We start from the raw sequence: 13,430 nt of genomic DNA, 5'->3' as shown, positions 1-13,430 counted from the left end.
TTTGCATATGAAATGCACGAATCTTTTAAGATTCACGAGTTTAATGTGAACCTTCTAGAATTTAAAAGTTCAAGCTCAACAGGTTTGCTATATACATTTGTAGTAGTCCTGACACTCACGCAAATATCATGTGATCATTCTTTAACTAAAATGTATGTCTGCAAATGTATGCTCAACTTTCGCAAATGTCTATTGTGAATGTTCTTAACTTCGCACATTTTCTTATTCTAGTTCAATAGGTTCATGTCATAGATTTGTGAATGTTATGACCATTGCGCATATACTATGTGACCTCTTTTAACTAAAAACTTGCATTGTAAAGTCCATAAATTTTTTTGGGTTTTTCAAAAATGATACGAGATTAGGGAGGATGGTTGTTGTTGCCCTCCGCCACCACCTCTCTCTCCTCCCACTTGGCTTGATTAGGGAACTAGAGCCACCAGTGGTGGTGGCTCTATTCTACAGCCCCTTGCTATGGCGGCCGCGGCAGCAGCATGGCTATTGCCATGCCGACCTGGGCTCGGGTTGTCTTGGGACACCCGAACCTTGACTGGGAGTAGGGAGCAATTTTATGTATTTTCTCTATACCCTTGTAGTGATTTCTGTGATAGTTTTTTCACTCCATTCCAATGCTCACCGACTTCGCCAGTTAGTTTTTTGCTTCATTCCCAAGATTATCATTGTTTTTTAACTTTTTTCTTTTTTTGTAGGTATGAATAGTTAATAGCCTTATAGTGTTTTTGTTTGGTTGTAGTGGATGTATTATGTATGTTTTCCTATTGTGGATATTTTATTTATGTAGCCCTATGTGTGTTTGCAAAAGATATTTTAGATGTTAACCTTTATTCACCCCCTTGGATGGGAGTCTAAGTATCTCAAGTGCCTCCATCTAGTTGCCACTAGGTGTTCTGAGTGCCTAAGAGTGTGCATCACATGCTCCCTCACTTGTTAAGTCGCATCCTTCGTTATATGTTGCAAGGTCTTGGCAACCCCTTCAAAAATTACATGTTTGTTTGCTTGTTCTGTACTTAATATTTAGTGGTTTTGTTTTGATGTATTAGGGCTAGGGTTGACTACGTAAAAGCATTCAATTAGTTAGATATAGTTGGAGTTGACTATGCATAAGCATTGAATAGGGGTTAAGGGGTTATTGTGGGTTGGTTTTGAGTGGTTGTTGTTAACTAAATAATATGTTTTATAATTGTAAACACACCAAGTTTTTTAAGTTCATTCCAGATATTCTCATTTCACAGATGTCAGTCCCCTACAGGGCGATATAGAGTCTCCCCTAAGTTTACCCCAGTTTAGAGGTCATTTTTACCTCATTTAGCCAATAAAATTACCATTTTACCCCTAGGTCACCCTTAGACCTTTCGTCAGCTAGGTCCAACCAAACTCATCTCAAGTTTAAAGAAGTTAGAATGTCTATCATTTCTAGCTCTTCTAAGCTCGCAAGGAGTGAACCCTGACCATTTTGACCATTTTTTGCTAATTTGGCTTGTTTCATGCGAAATAAGCTCTTTTTTAGCTCAAATTTTAGCCAGACTGTCCCTGAGTCAGCCAAATCTAGTAGATCCTATCTTCAGGAGTCTAACATGAGTGCATCAAGAGTTTGAACGGTCCAGTTCCAGTTCAAAGTCACTGTTTACACACTTAGATCTTCGTTTTAACTCATTTTAGCTCATTTGAGTTCAATTCAGTCCAAATTGAGCTAACCCCAGCTGGTTGAGCTAGTGTTTTAGCTCTGAATTTAGTTCATCTGAGTATAACTGGCTTCGGATTCAATTTATTTCAATCCAATCAAGTTCAAATTAGTTCAGACCAGTCTAGAACCGTGTTTCTGCCCCTGCAGGGTGAAGACCCAAAAAAATAAAAATTGCTCGGGACACTGTTTACAACAATTTTTGAACTGGGATAGACCCCAAATTCGGATTCGGATCAATTCCTTCATCCAATATTTTATCAATATCCGAGATCCACTCCATTTCAATTCGGATATTGGATCCAATGCTGGATCTGGTGTCTAATTTCTTCTCGAACATGGATTTTTCATCTGATTCATTCAGAAATCCCTATCCAGAGTCCAATTCGTTCTTTGAACTTAGAATATCTAATCAGATATCCAAGATCCAATTAAACTATTTCAAATCCATTTCAGTCTGGATCCACCTTCTTATCCATTCAGAAGTTCAATTTAACCAAATTCTGAACTCAAATTAATCTAACATCTAAGATCCAATTTCACTTCTAGGATTCTGATTCAAATCTAGATCCAACGTTATTCTCTGAACTGGATCCAGATCCAAAATCCCAATTTTATAATGAATTCGGGGGCCTTTTCCATTTCCAATTCTCCAAAAATCCATATTCAGGGCTCGATTCCTATTTCGAACCAAATTTTCTTCAGATCGAGATCCAAATCCAATATTTTTCAAAACTTTGGATCCAGATTTTTTTCAAAACTTAATTTTTATTCTGATTTCAAAATCAATCTTTAAATTTTCAAATTCAAATCCACTATTTTACAAAAATCTTTGAAAAATACCCTAGATCCAATTCAAAACTCAGTTTGGACTTTGAAATGTCAAAATAGAACCAGATCCAATTTCAAAATCTATTTTTTTATTTAAAATCAATTTGAGAATTTCAAATTCAAATTCAAAATCCAATTTTTATCCCCAATTTCAAAATAATCTTTGAAATTTCAGAAACCAAAATCGATATTTTTGCAAAATCTCTCAAAATTCAATCTGGATTCATTTTTTGCCCAATTTGAATTTTGTAAATCAAAATTGAATTTTTGAAATCCAATTATTTTCAAATTTCCCTTTTTTGTTCTCATGTTTTATTTCCTTTTTTACCTTAATTTCAAAAATATTATTTTCAAAGAGGGGCACCACTTGACATTTTCAAGATTTAAAATCAAAATCATTTTTTAATGAACCTTAAAAAAAACCCTTTACTTTTAAAAACCCACATAAACATCACCCCCCAAGGTGATGACATGTGTCAAAATTTCAGCCAAGTACCCATTCTACCCATTTATAAAAGATGAAAAAAGACCCACATGGGCACCCACTTGCAAAAGGGGTGCCATGTGTCAAATTTTTTATAAAGTGACATTTTTGCCCATTTGAAAAAAAAGAAAATGCTCACATGGGCTTGGAAACACTCTTGCTGGAGATTTTTTAGTCCCATATCTAAAGTTTTGCAAAAGCCAACCCCATTCTCAAACTATAAATAGACCCCTTGGGGGTCTCTCTTCTCAACAAGTTGAAGTTTGAGAAATTGAGAGAATCAAATAAATTCTCTTTTTCTCTTCTCTTTTCCTCTCTCTTTCCTTCCTCCTCCTCTCTTGGCTCTCTTGGTGTCTGAAGCAAAGAAGAAGAAGCTCAAGGTCAACCCTCTCTCTCCCTTTCTTTTGATTTTTTTTCTTTCTATTTTTTTTTCTTTCTCAAAAATTGCCCCCCCCCTTTTCTTCCCTTTTTTCTTGAATTTTCTTTCAATTTTGTATAATATAAATGTAGATCTAGTTTAATTCCATGTAAATTTTCATTTCTATATTTTGATCAATTCAATTTGCTATTTACTTTGTGCATTTTCATTTTAGTCATTTAGAATTAGGATTTGATCTTCAATAGATCAAATTTTACATTCTATGGGCCAAATTAATTTCAATTTATGCCTCAATGCTCTTGATTTCATTTTATATGTTTTCATTTATGTTTTTATATCATTTTCATTATCATCAATGATCTAGAATGATAGATCTCACATTTTGATCATTGGATCAATTCAATTTTGAGATTCTATTTCATTCAATTGTGTTGAGATGATATTTTCAATTCTGGTTCATTTTTGCCTTTATCATTTAGCATATAATTAGGTTTTATTTTGATCTTATTTTTTTATCACATCTTTATTAGTATATTTTCGGGATCCACACAAAAAATTAGATCATTCTGAGTTGGTTTGATCCCTAAAACAAATCGGAATTCAGATCCTGATGTTTAGCCTCGTCCAGATTTTCCCTAAAATTAGACCAACTTGTTGGAGTGATTTCTCCCTAATTAGAGATGAAATTTCAAATCAGTAAAAAGGAAAATCTTCAAAATTGAGTCTAGTTTTTTCATGTAAATTTTCATCAATTTATATGGAGTTTTGGTATTTGATTTTGGCTAAAAACCACAACCCTATTATACTATGACAGTTTTATGATTTTGATTTTGTCCATTTTATGAGAGTCATATATCCGTAATGGGAGATCATTTTCAATATATGTAAAAAAGATTTTCTTCATCTACATGTTTAGTTTTCTCATGTAAATTTTCATCAATTTCTATTTCTTTTGCATTTTAAGTCAAAACCTGTTTTGTTTGCAATTTCAGGTATTATTCTAACTTAAAACCAAATTGTTGCATTCATATCTCCCTAATGGGAAACCATTTTTTAGATCTGTAAAAAGGAGTCTTCTCCTTAAAATGTCTAGTTTATGTATGCTGATTTTCAAACATTTTTATTAAGTATTCATCTGTCATTCAGATCAAAAATTAGAAACCTATTGAATTTTCTTTCACAGGCTTTTACAGATTTTTTATCAACTTGATCAGATAGGATCTCCCTAACAGAACAATCATTTTTTAGATTTATAAATTGAAAGTATTTCACAGTTGAATTGATCAACTTCTCCCACAAATTTGGGAGAAATTGAATCATTTTAGCCTCTGAAACTCAAAAATTACATAAACTTGTCTGTCAAAGCTTAATTTCCTGATTTCAAAATTTATTTCTCAATGTTTTAATTATATCTCGAATTTTAAAAATGATTTTTAAGATCTGTAAAAGTAAGATTCTTTCTTGAACAGTTAGGAATCTATAGAATCAATTTTTAGCTCAATATGAGTTGATTTAAGCTTCCATTCATTCGAAATACTCTGACAGGGTCAATTTACATATCTCAATTTTAAAATATCTTGTTTTACTTGGATAAAAAAAACCAAATTCGGTTTTTTCTCCTAACGTTTTATGTATTTTTAGATTCTAGGATACTCCTAAGGTTATTAGGAACCTTCAAATCAAATTTCATCAATTTTAAATGTGTTTTTGAATTTTTTTTTGGGGGCATAAAAAGGCTAAATTATGGATTTTCTCAATTTTTCAATAATTGAGAAAAATCCATTAATGCCTCCATTTATTTCTAACATGTTTGCTAATTTTGCAGAATTTTCCTTTCTTTATTTTCAATTGATGTAAATTCATTCAAGTATTGTAATAATTCAATTAATGAGAAATTTATTTTATGCTTAGTTTAGAATGAATGAGCATATAGATTAGTTTTAATTTCTCATAATTAATTATTATATTTATTTTTCCTTTATTTTTAATTCACAATGGGAAAACATGAATGACACATGCATCATTTAATAAAGGATAAATAAAACTAAGTAAAGTTTGTATTTACTGCCATAGTTGGAATATAAATAATACTTAGAATTATTATTCTTTATTAAAATATAATTCATTCTAAAAAATCATTATGTTTCAAATACATTTTATTCCTTTATTAGAATCTAAAATAAAGATTAAATCAAAGTATATTTGTGGCCATAGTTATAAATATATGAAAATTTAATCTTATTTTAATTCTATAAAGGCACAAAAATTTATTTTATTCTTTATTGGAATTTAAATAAAGATTAAATTAGAATATGTTTATGACCATAGTCATGAATATATTAAAGTTTTAATCTTATTTTAATTCTATTAAAGAATGAAATTTGATTTTAATTCACTTTTCAAATAAATTCTTTTTTATATATTCATCATTTAAGATAGAATTGCATCATTTTTTTTAATTATTTCAAGTTATTTTCAAATTTCCAAGTGATTTTCGAAATAATTTTCAAAATCAATTTACATTTAAAATTTCAAAGTCATCTTTTATTTCCATTTTCATAAATTTAAAGCTATTTTTTAATTCTTATTTTCTATTTTATTCAATTTCAAATCCTATTTCAAATATTCATCTTCAATTTCCAATTTTTGATTTTTATTTCTAATATTCTATTTTTTAAATCCCAAATTTTGAATTTCAATTTCAATTTTCTATTTTCCTTCAAATTTTCAATTCTAAATTTCGAATTCCATTTTCAATTTCAATCTTCTATTTTCAAATTCTAAAATTTGAATTTCATTTTCAAATTCAAATGTCAATTTTGATGTTTTTCTATTTTCCAAATTTCAATTCTTAATTTCATTTCAATTCTCGAATTTTATTTCAAATTAAAATTCAAATTTTATTTTGGATTTCCAATTCTAAATTCCAATTTTTCAATTTCAAATTTCTAATTCCCAACTTAATTTTCAAATTCAATTACATTTTCAATTTCAGATTTCAACTCTTTAATTTTAAATTCAAAGTTCAATTTTAGACTACAAATCTAATTCTGATCTTTAATTTCAATTCTAAAAAGCAATTTCAAAATTCCAAGTTTGATTCTGAATTCAATTCTAAATTCAAAATTTAACTCCAAATTCAATTTTTCATCAATTCAGATTTCAAATTTCTTAACTTTGAATTCAATTTCAAAACCTTCAATTTCAAACTTTTAAATTCATTTCAAATTTCAATTTCTCAAGGCAAAATCAATTTTTGAACTTCAAAGTCATTTCTAAAAGGATATTTTCAAATCCATTTCAAAATCACTTGAAAAAATCCAAATCTTCAAAGCATTTCCAAAAGCATACATATTTTCAAGTTCAAAATCATAGCACAAGCATGATTCTATGTGCATCTAGGACTTAGAATAATTTCTTAGACAAATTTAGACAAGTCAAAGACAAATTCGATCATTGGTTTGATTGCCTCTAGTAAAGGCTCTAGGAACGGTTGAACCTCATACCAAAGAGCGAATCCCGTCTCCCCATTTTCCCGTAAATTTTAAAACGGAGGTGAGTAATTTCAAAATATCTTTACAAAAGGTCAAGTGAGACCTTGTGAGAGTTTTTCTCTTTCTTCCCTTAAAAAGAAATAAAAGGAAAAAAAATTTCAACGATCACAATAGTTGGTGTAGAAAGTTATAAGGGTAGGGGTATTTTACTATAACACTGATCAAGCTATTTGGAGATTTATATTGGTCTCTAAAAATAGCAGTTATAAAAAATTTGTAGCATTGATGTCTCGTAAAACCAAATATGCGAAAGGGTCAATGATCCTCCGGTATAAGTGTTTGCCAAAATTAGATGGCAAACATATATTGATACATGTCTTAGATAATGATAATGTAGAATCAATGTTATATAGTGGTGATGTTTACTTATTTGCTAGTAAAGCTATAGGTGCTAGTAAAAGTAATCGAGAAACCATTGTTTGCTAAGTTAAATAAGTTATTGGTTGCAAAGTTATACAAGAAGCAGTCGAAAGTAATGTATAAGATGCAGTCAAAAGAGATGTATAAGCAGTTAATGAGAATCTTGTGAATAATGTGCATCTAACTTAGACACATTTATATATTGGGATCAGTCTTTTGGAGAACATCTCATTGTCTCAAACAGTTAAGGATGAGAGAATCACTGCAAAGGATGTGAAACCATGTGGGAAAACCAGTGTTGATGATCTTCATCGCATTAAGTTGGATGACATTTAGCCTTCCAATGCATATGACAAATCTATGTAAAGGTTATTGGACTTTCTAATTTATGTTGAGTTGGAGGTGTTATTTTTATTCCTAATCTTGAAAGTTGGAAATGCATGAATGTTGCATGCATGAAAGCAAAGGAAGGAGATATATACGATAAATTTTGATTGAGTTTGTGCAATTGATCAGTCCATTTGGGGTAGTAGCGATAACGACCACAATAATGAATCATATGGTAGCGATGATGATGATTATATCATATCGACTGAGAAGGAATAAAAAAAATAGAACCAAGATAGTGATGATACGAGACAAATAATGATAGGTGTGAACGATGCACAAATGACATTTGAGAAGTCAAATCATTAGTTCTCATACAATGGTTTCTCATTCAATAAATAACAATTAAAAATCATTAAAGCGGAGGGATTTGAGTTGTATAACGAGTTGCACAACAAAAAACTCAATGATTGTAAATAGTTTGAGTGACTAACAACAAACTTAAATGATGAAGAAATTGCTTGTAGTAAAATGATTAATGATCTTGAGCATTGTCGTGAGCTTTTTAGAGATCATGTGATTAAAAATAACTATAAAAAAAATTCATCAAAAACTATAATAACATAATCATTGTCGTATGTACCAAAAAGAACTCATAGACTACGATTGATTGCCCCTCAAAGATCCACTGCACAAAGATGCGTTGAGCATCATTCTTTCTAGTCAAGAGGTATGAAATGGAGAATACATGTGGTGGAGCAGTGGGCAACCTCGTAGTAAAAATATGTCTTTCAAGTGGATTTTATTTGTTATTAACGGACGGTATGATAACCTGTTATCATTGCAAAATTTTACTTTGGCAAGTCAAACTGACCTTTGAAAAAGATTTTGAAAATAACTCGCCTCCATTTTAAAATGCGAGAAAATTCCATAGAATGGGACTCACTTATCGGTATGAGGTTCAACCATTCATGGCGCTATAACCAGGGGTAATCGAATCAAGGATCAATCATATGCTTTGCTCAACTTGTCTAAATCGATGTTCCATTCCTAAATGCACAAAGAATCAAGCATGTGCTATGACTAAGAAATTTTTTGATTGAAAACATGATGTATGCTCTATGTAACACCCCAAATTTCCAAAACAAAGCTAAGTTAAAATTTTCATGATTTTTTTTCTTTGCAGTGGAACTTACAAAAGCTTTTAGCAGCGGAATCAGGCGATAATGAGTCGCCAGTTTTAAAAAACTCTGGGCACATTACAAGTATGTGGCCAAGCAACTCATTGACCACCAAAGTGTTCTATTTTATCGAAAACCACATGTTTATTAACATCACTGCTTGGAAAAACAATATAAGTTCAATAAAAGGAAGCAGTACAACTCTGTCTAGAGAAACCCTAAAACTCGATGCTGTTTTGTTCCGCATATCGCAACGCAGGTTCAACATCTGAAATCCCCATAAAACGGGGTCAGAACCACTGATGGTCTGGTAAGCAAGCAATCATATATTCATTTAACTCAAGTAAATGTGTTGACCACTTAGGGTCGCAGTTTGCAATAACGATGCTCAAGTCTCCATGACTTAGCGTATATCGCAAGAGCTTCCTCAGGGCTATGAGTGTTACGACAATGAAGCCGTACATGATACTTCAAGTACAAGGTTTTGATGATGAGCAAGTGAAATCAACTGCATTTCAGTTAAGGCAATGAAGACATTGAAGAATTCGATGAAGAATCTTTGAAGACTAGTGTGCAAATGTTAAATTCATTAAAAGTCTTAGATTCTTGTAAGAGCCTTACTTAGAGTGCATATTTAGGTTGCATTTTACCTAAAAAGTCTTTAGAAAAACTTTTTTAAAAGAACCCCTCATGAAAATCTTTTTATAAAACTCTTTTCTTAAATTTTCGTGTTTATTAGTCGACCAATAGACTTACCAATCGACTAATCCTTTCGCGCCATATTTTCTAAAAAGTCATTTTTGTCAAATTAGTCGACCGAAGGTTTTATCAGTCGACTGGACAGAATGTCTGTTTTCTGGAAAATTAGCAGCAGTCGACTAATGGTTTTATCAGTCGACTAGACAGAACATGTGTTTTCTGAAAATTTAGCAGCAGTGGACTAATGCTTTTATCAGTCGACCGGACAGAATGTATGTTTTTCAGAAGATTTTAGCAGTAGTCGACTGAAAGGTTTTTCAGTCTACTGATGATATTATCAGTCGACTAATTTTATCTCTAGTCGACTAAGTTTCAAAAGTTCAGATTTTCAAACAGCTCGATTAACAGATCAGTCGACCGACGAAAACTGTCAGTCTACTAATAACTAACTATTAGTCGACTAACTACTGTTCGAGTCGACTAATTTTGCCGTTTTTCCTGAAACTTCAAAAAGGCATGTCTTTTCATTTTTCAAACGTTTTGATCGTTCAAAATGGACTGTTTTGACACCCTTTCATACCCTCAACGTATGAAAACTTTCAATTATAAATATGAGTGCATTCTACACTAAAAAATAATCAAATCCAATTGAATTACTTCTTGCTTTTCACTCCTATTCATTCAAGTATTTATTTTCTCACTACAACAACAACAACAACAACTACGCCTTCATCCCAAAACAATTGGGGTCGGCGATATGAACCAAAAAAGAAAATCATTATGGGTCTTCCACATGAATCCTTCTCCTCCAATCATTTCTATCCAATGCCATGTCCTCGGTGAGGTTCAAAGCATTCATATCCTTTCCTAGCACCTCCATCCATGTCTTCCTAGGCCTACCCCAACCTCTTTTAACTAATATATTTTCTCATTTCTCCATCCTTCTAACTGGAGCATCATTAGGCCTTTGCGGAACTCGCGAAAATATTGGTGGGACCCACAGAAATATTTCTCAGAAAATATTCTAGAATATTCTAGAATATTCCAGGACCTTTCAGCACCTTCCAGGGAATATTCCTTCTGAATAAGATCAAACAGTCAGATGGATAAGATCAAGCTGGATTTCTGAAAAGGCCAAAGAGCAAAAGGGTCAAATGGGTTGCTTAGCCCCTAAGCAACCTCCCCTATAAATAGAGGAGCCCCCCCTTTAGAAAAAATTGCCAACCCCCCCTTTGCCTTCTCTCTCTCCTCCTTTTTCCAAACCTCCCCTACCTAGCCCACTTGGTCTGAGCCTGCCTGACTTAGCCTGAGCCTGCCTAACCTGGTCCTAACCCACCTGACCTAGGTCTGAACCTACCTGACCTAAGTCTGAACCCAGTTGACTTGACTTGAACCTGGTTTGGTTCAAAGTCCAAGTCCTTTTTTGTCCGAAGTTCAAAGTTGATCCTTTTCGAAGTCGAGCCTCGTTCGAAGCATCAAAGCGTTTCAGAGTCGTTTCTTCCACGAATTGAAGTAAGTTTGCTTCATTAATCCATCTCTCTCAAGTATTTGATTGTTTGTATATAGCATATACTTTCTGAAGTAGTATCTTGCTTTAGTTCTTGTTTGAGCCCTCTAGAACGCTTCGGTGTTCACGCGCTCGCCTCGTAACTATCATCGGATATATATGTTCGAATGCACAGTATATGCGTTCTTCAAAATAGTATCTCACCCTAGTTCTTGGTTGAGCCCTCTAGGACACTTCGATGTTCACTCGCTCACCTCGTAACTATCGTTGGATACAGATCTATGTGTATATCTGTTGATTCTGCCGACACGTCCTATATCGCAAAGGCTATGTAATTTACCTTTGCCGTCGCGTCGTATGATGCCAAGGCTCCCTGCTTTCTGCAATTTCCAATTACTGCACTTCCGATTATGCATTTACTTACACCGTCGTGTTGAATGACACTAAGGCTCCTCCTTTCTGCAAATATATATGTAGAATATTTTGTTCAGTTACACACCCTTAACAATAGTATAAGCATTTCTTTACGCCGCCGCTGTATAAAGCACATGCTTCTACTTATACTAAATATATGGTGCGTAAATGAGCGTTCAAATGGAGATCCACTCCAAATCGTCAATGTGATCCCCTTACCGCTCCTTGTTCAAGATTCTGCTTGACGAATGAAGCCCTTATTGGAAAGGCTTCGTTTTTTGGCAAAATGCTCTTTACGTAAAGACTAAGTCAATTACGTATGGCCTGGCTACGACCCAGGGTTCCTGCAACCTTGATGGATGCAAAGTACGCACAACGGTGCACATCCATTTCCTGAGTTAAGCGTAGCGATCTCCCACCAAAGAGGGGAGATGCCACTGAAATGGATAAAAGAAACGCACGCTTTCTCCATTAAAGAGAGGAAGTGCTGCTGAAATTTTTGAAGGAGCTAAGAATAACTCAGAATGAACGTAGCAGGAGTGCTGCCTCATTCATGGAACACCTTCTACAATGTAGAAAGGTTCATCACACCTCTGCCGATAGAGCAGAGGAGGTGCTGACAGAATGGTTGGCAAAAGAGCTGCCAGAACCAGTTAAGTGGCACAACGATGTTGTTTGTTGGAACAATGTCAGAATGACTCGTCTCCCTGATACCTGCAAGGGCACCGTACCTGTAAGAGCCGTTGCGCTTAAGTAGTGGTAGCACCTTGACGAGGTCCTGAGCTCGTTGCGTAAAGATACGCCGAGTAGCCGATCCGTAGAGATCGAGTCATGTGCATGCTCATTGAGAATTATCAGACAACCAGACTCGTAAGGGCCGTTGAGCCGGAGTGTGTTGTTTCCACCGAAAGAGGTGAAGTGATCGTCAAGGCCGAAGTGCCAAGAGCAGAGTTAAGCATGCATATGAATAAAACCTTTGTTCCACGGTGAAAGTCGTGTGGTTGATTGGGGTCGGGTACATACTTCTCAAATGCTGCCTTATAGGCATGCAATGTTCGTCAAGTAATTGTAAGACCGGCAGACCCCTTTCAGAATTTCTCACCAAGGAAGACGGTGATGGCACAACCTTGAGTGACATATATTTCACCCAAACCTGATAGAGTTCATTGATGGCCTCTGTCACTCAGAGGTATAGAGGTCGTGGTTATCCTTAAATATCTAAGGATTGAACCCAACTACTGCAGTGGCAGAATGCATTCAAATACCTAGTAAGGATCTCTTCTGGTATGTTGTACCATCCTACTAGGGGGATGGAGCCAACAGGCCTCTGGGGTATCTAAAATACATAGATTAATCAACCCCCAGATCGTCGCGTTTTCGCCTAGATATGAGTCCCCTAAGCCCAGGGGGGCTGCAACTATCGAAACAAAGCATTAGCTTAGGTACACCGATACTTTAAATGTATGCGTGTATGGACGTTGTTGAGTCAGTCCTGCATAACCTTTGTGAAGGTGTCATAGTCGGTATACGACTGGACCAATTGAGAAAGAACCCCATTGATATCCATACGACTAAGCAAAGCTCAGAGAGTTGTCCTTAGATTCGTAGGATACGGATGTGCCAAGCATAAAGACTTGAGCTAGACATCCATTCGTGACCCTGAAGCGGTCAAAGCTAAGTCATGAAGACTTAAGCAATTATTCTAAATCACAGTCTTGGAGAGTCTTATGCGAAGTCATGAAGACTTGCGTGGATGTTCAACTCATAGCCCTGAGGAGGCTCTTGCGATATACGCTAAGTCTTGGAGGCTTGAGCGTCGTTATTACGAATTGCGACCTTGAGTGGTCATCGTATATACTTGAGTTGAATGGACGTATGATTGCTTGCTTACCAGACCATCAGTGGTTCTGACCCCGTTTAATGGAGATTTTAGGTATTGGACCTGCGTGGCGATATGCGGAGCAAGGCGGCATCGAGTTCCAGGGTTTCTCT

The sequence above is a fragment of the Nuphar pumila genome, chromosome 12 (assembly GCF_984573655.1).
Source record: "Nuphar pumila chromosome 12, dmNupPumi1.hap1.1, whole genome shotgun sequence".
Classification (NCBI taxonomy): Eukaryota; Viridiplantae; Streptophyta; class Magnoliopsida; order Nymphaeales; family Nymphaeaceae; genus Nuphar; species Nuphar pumila.
Note: the sequence above shows the minus strand (reverse complement) of the source record.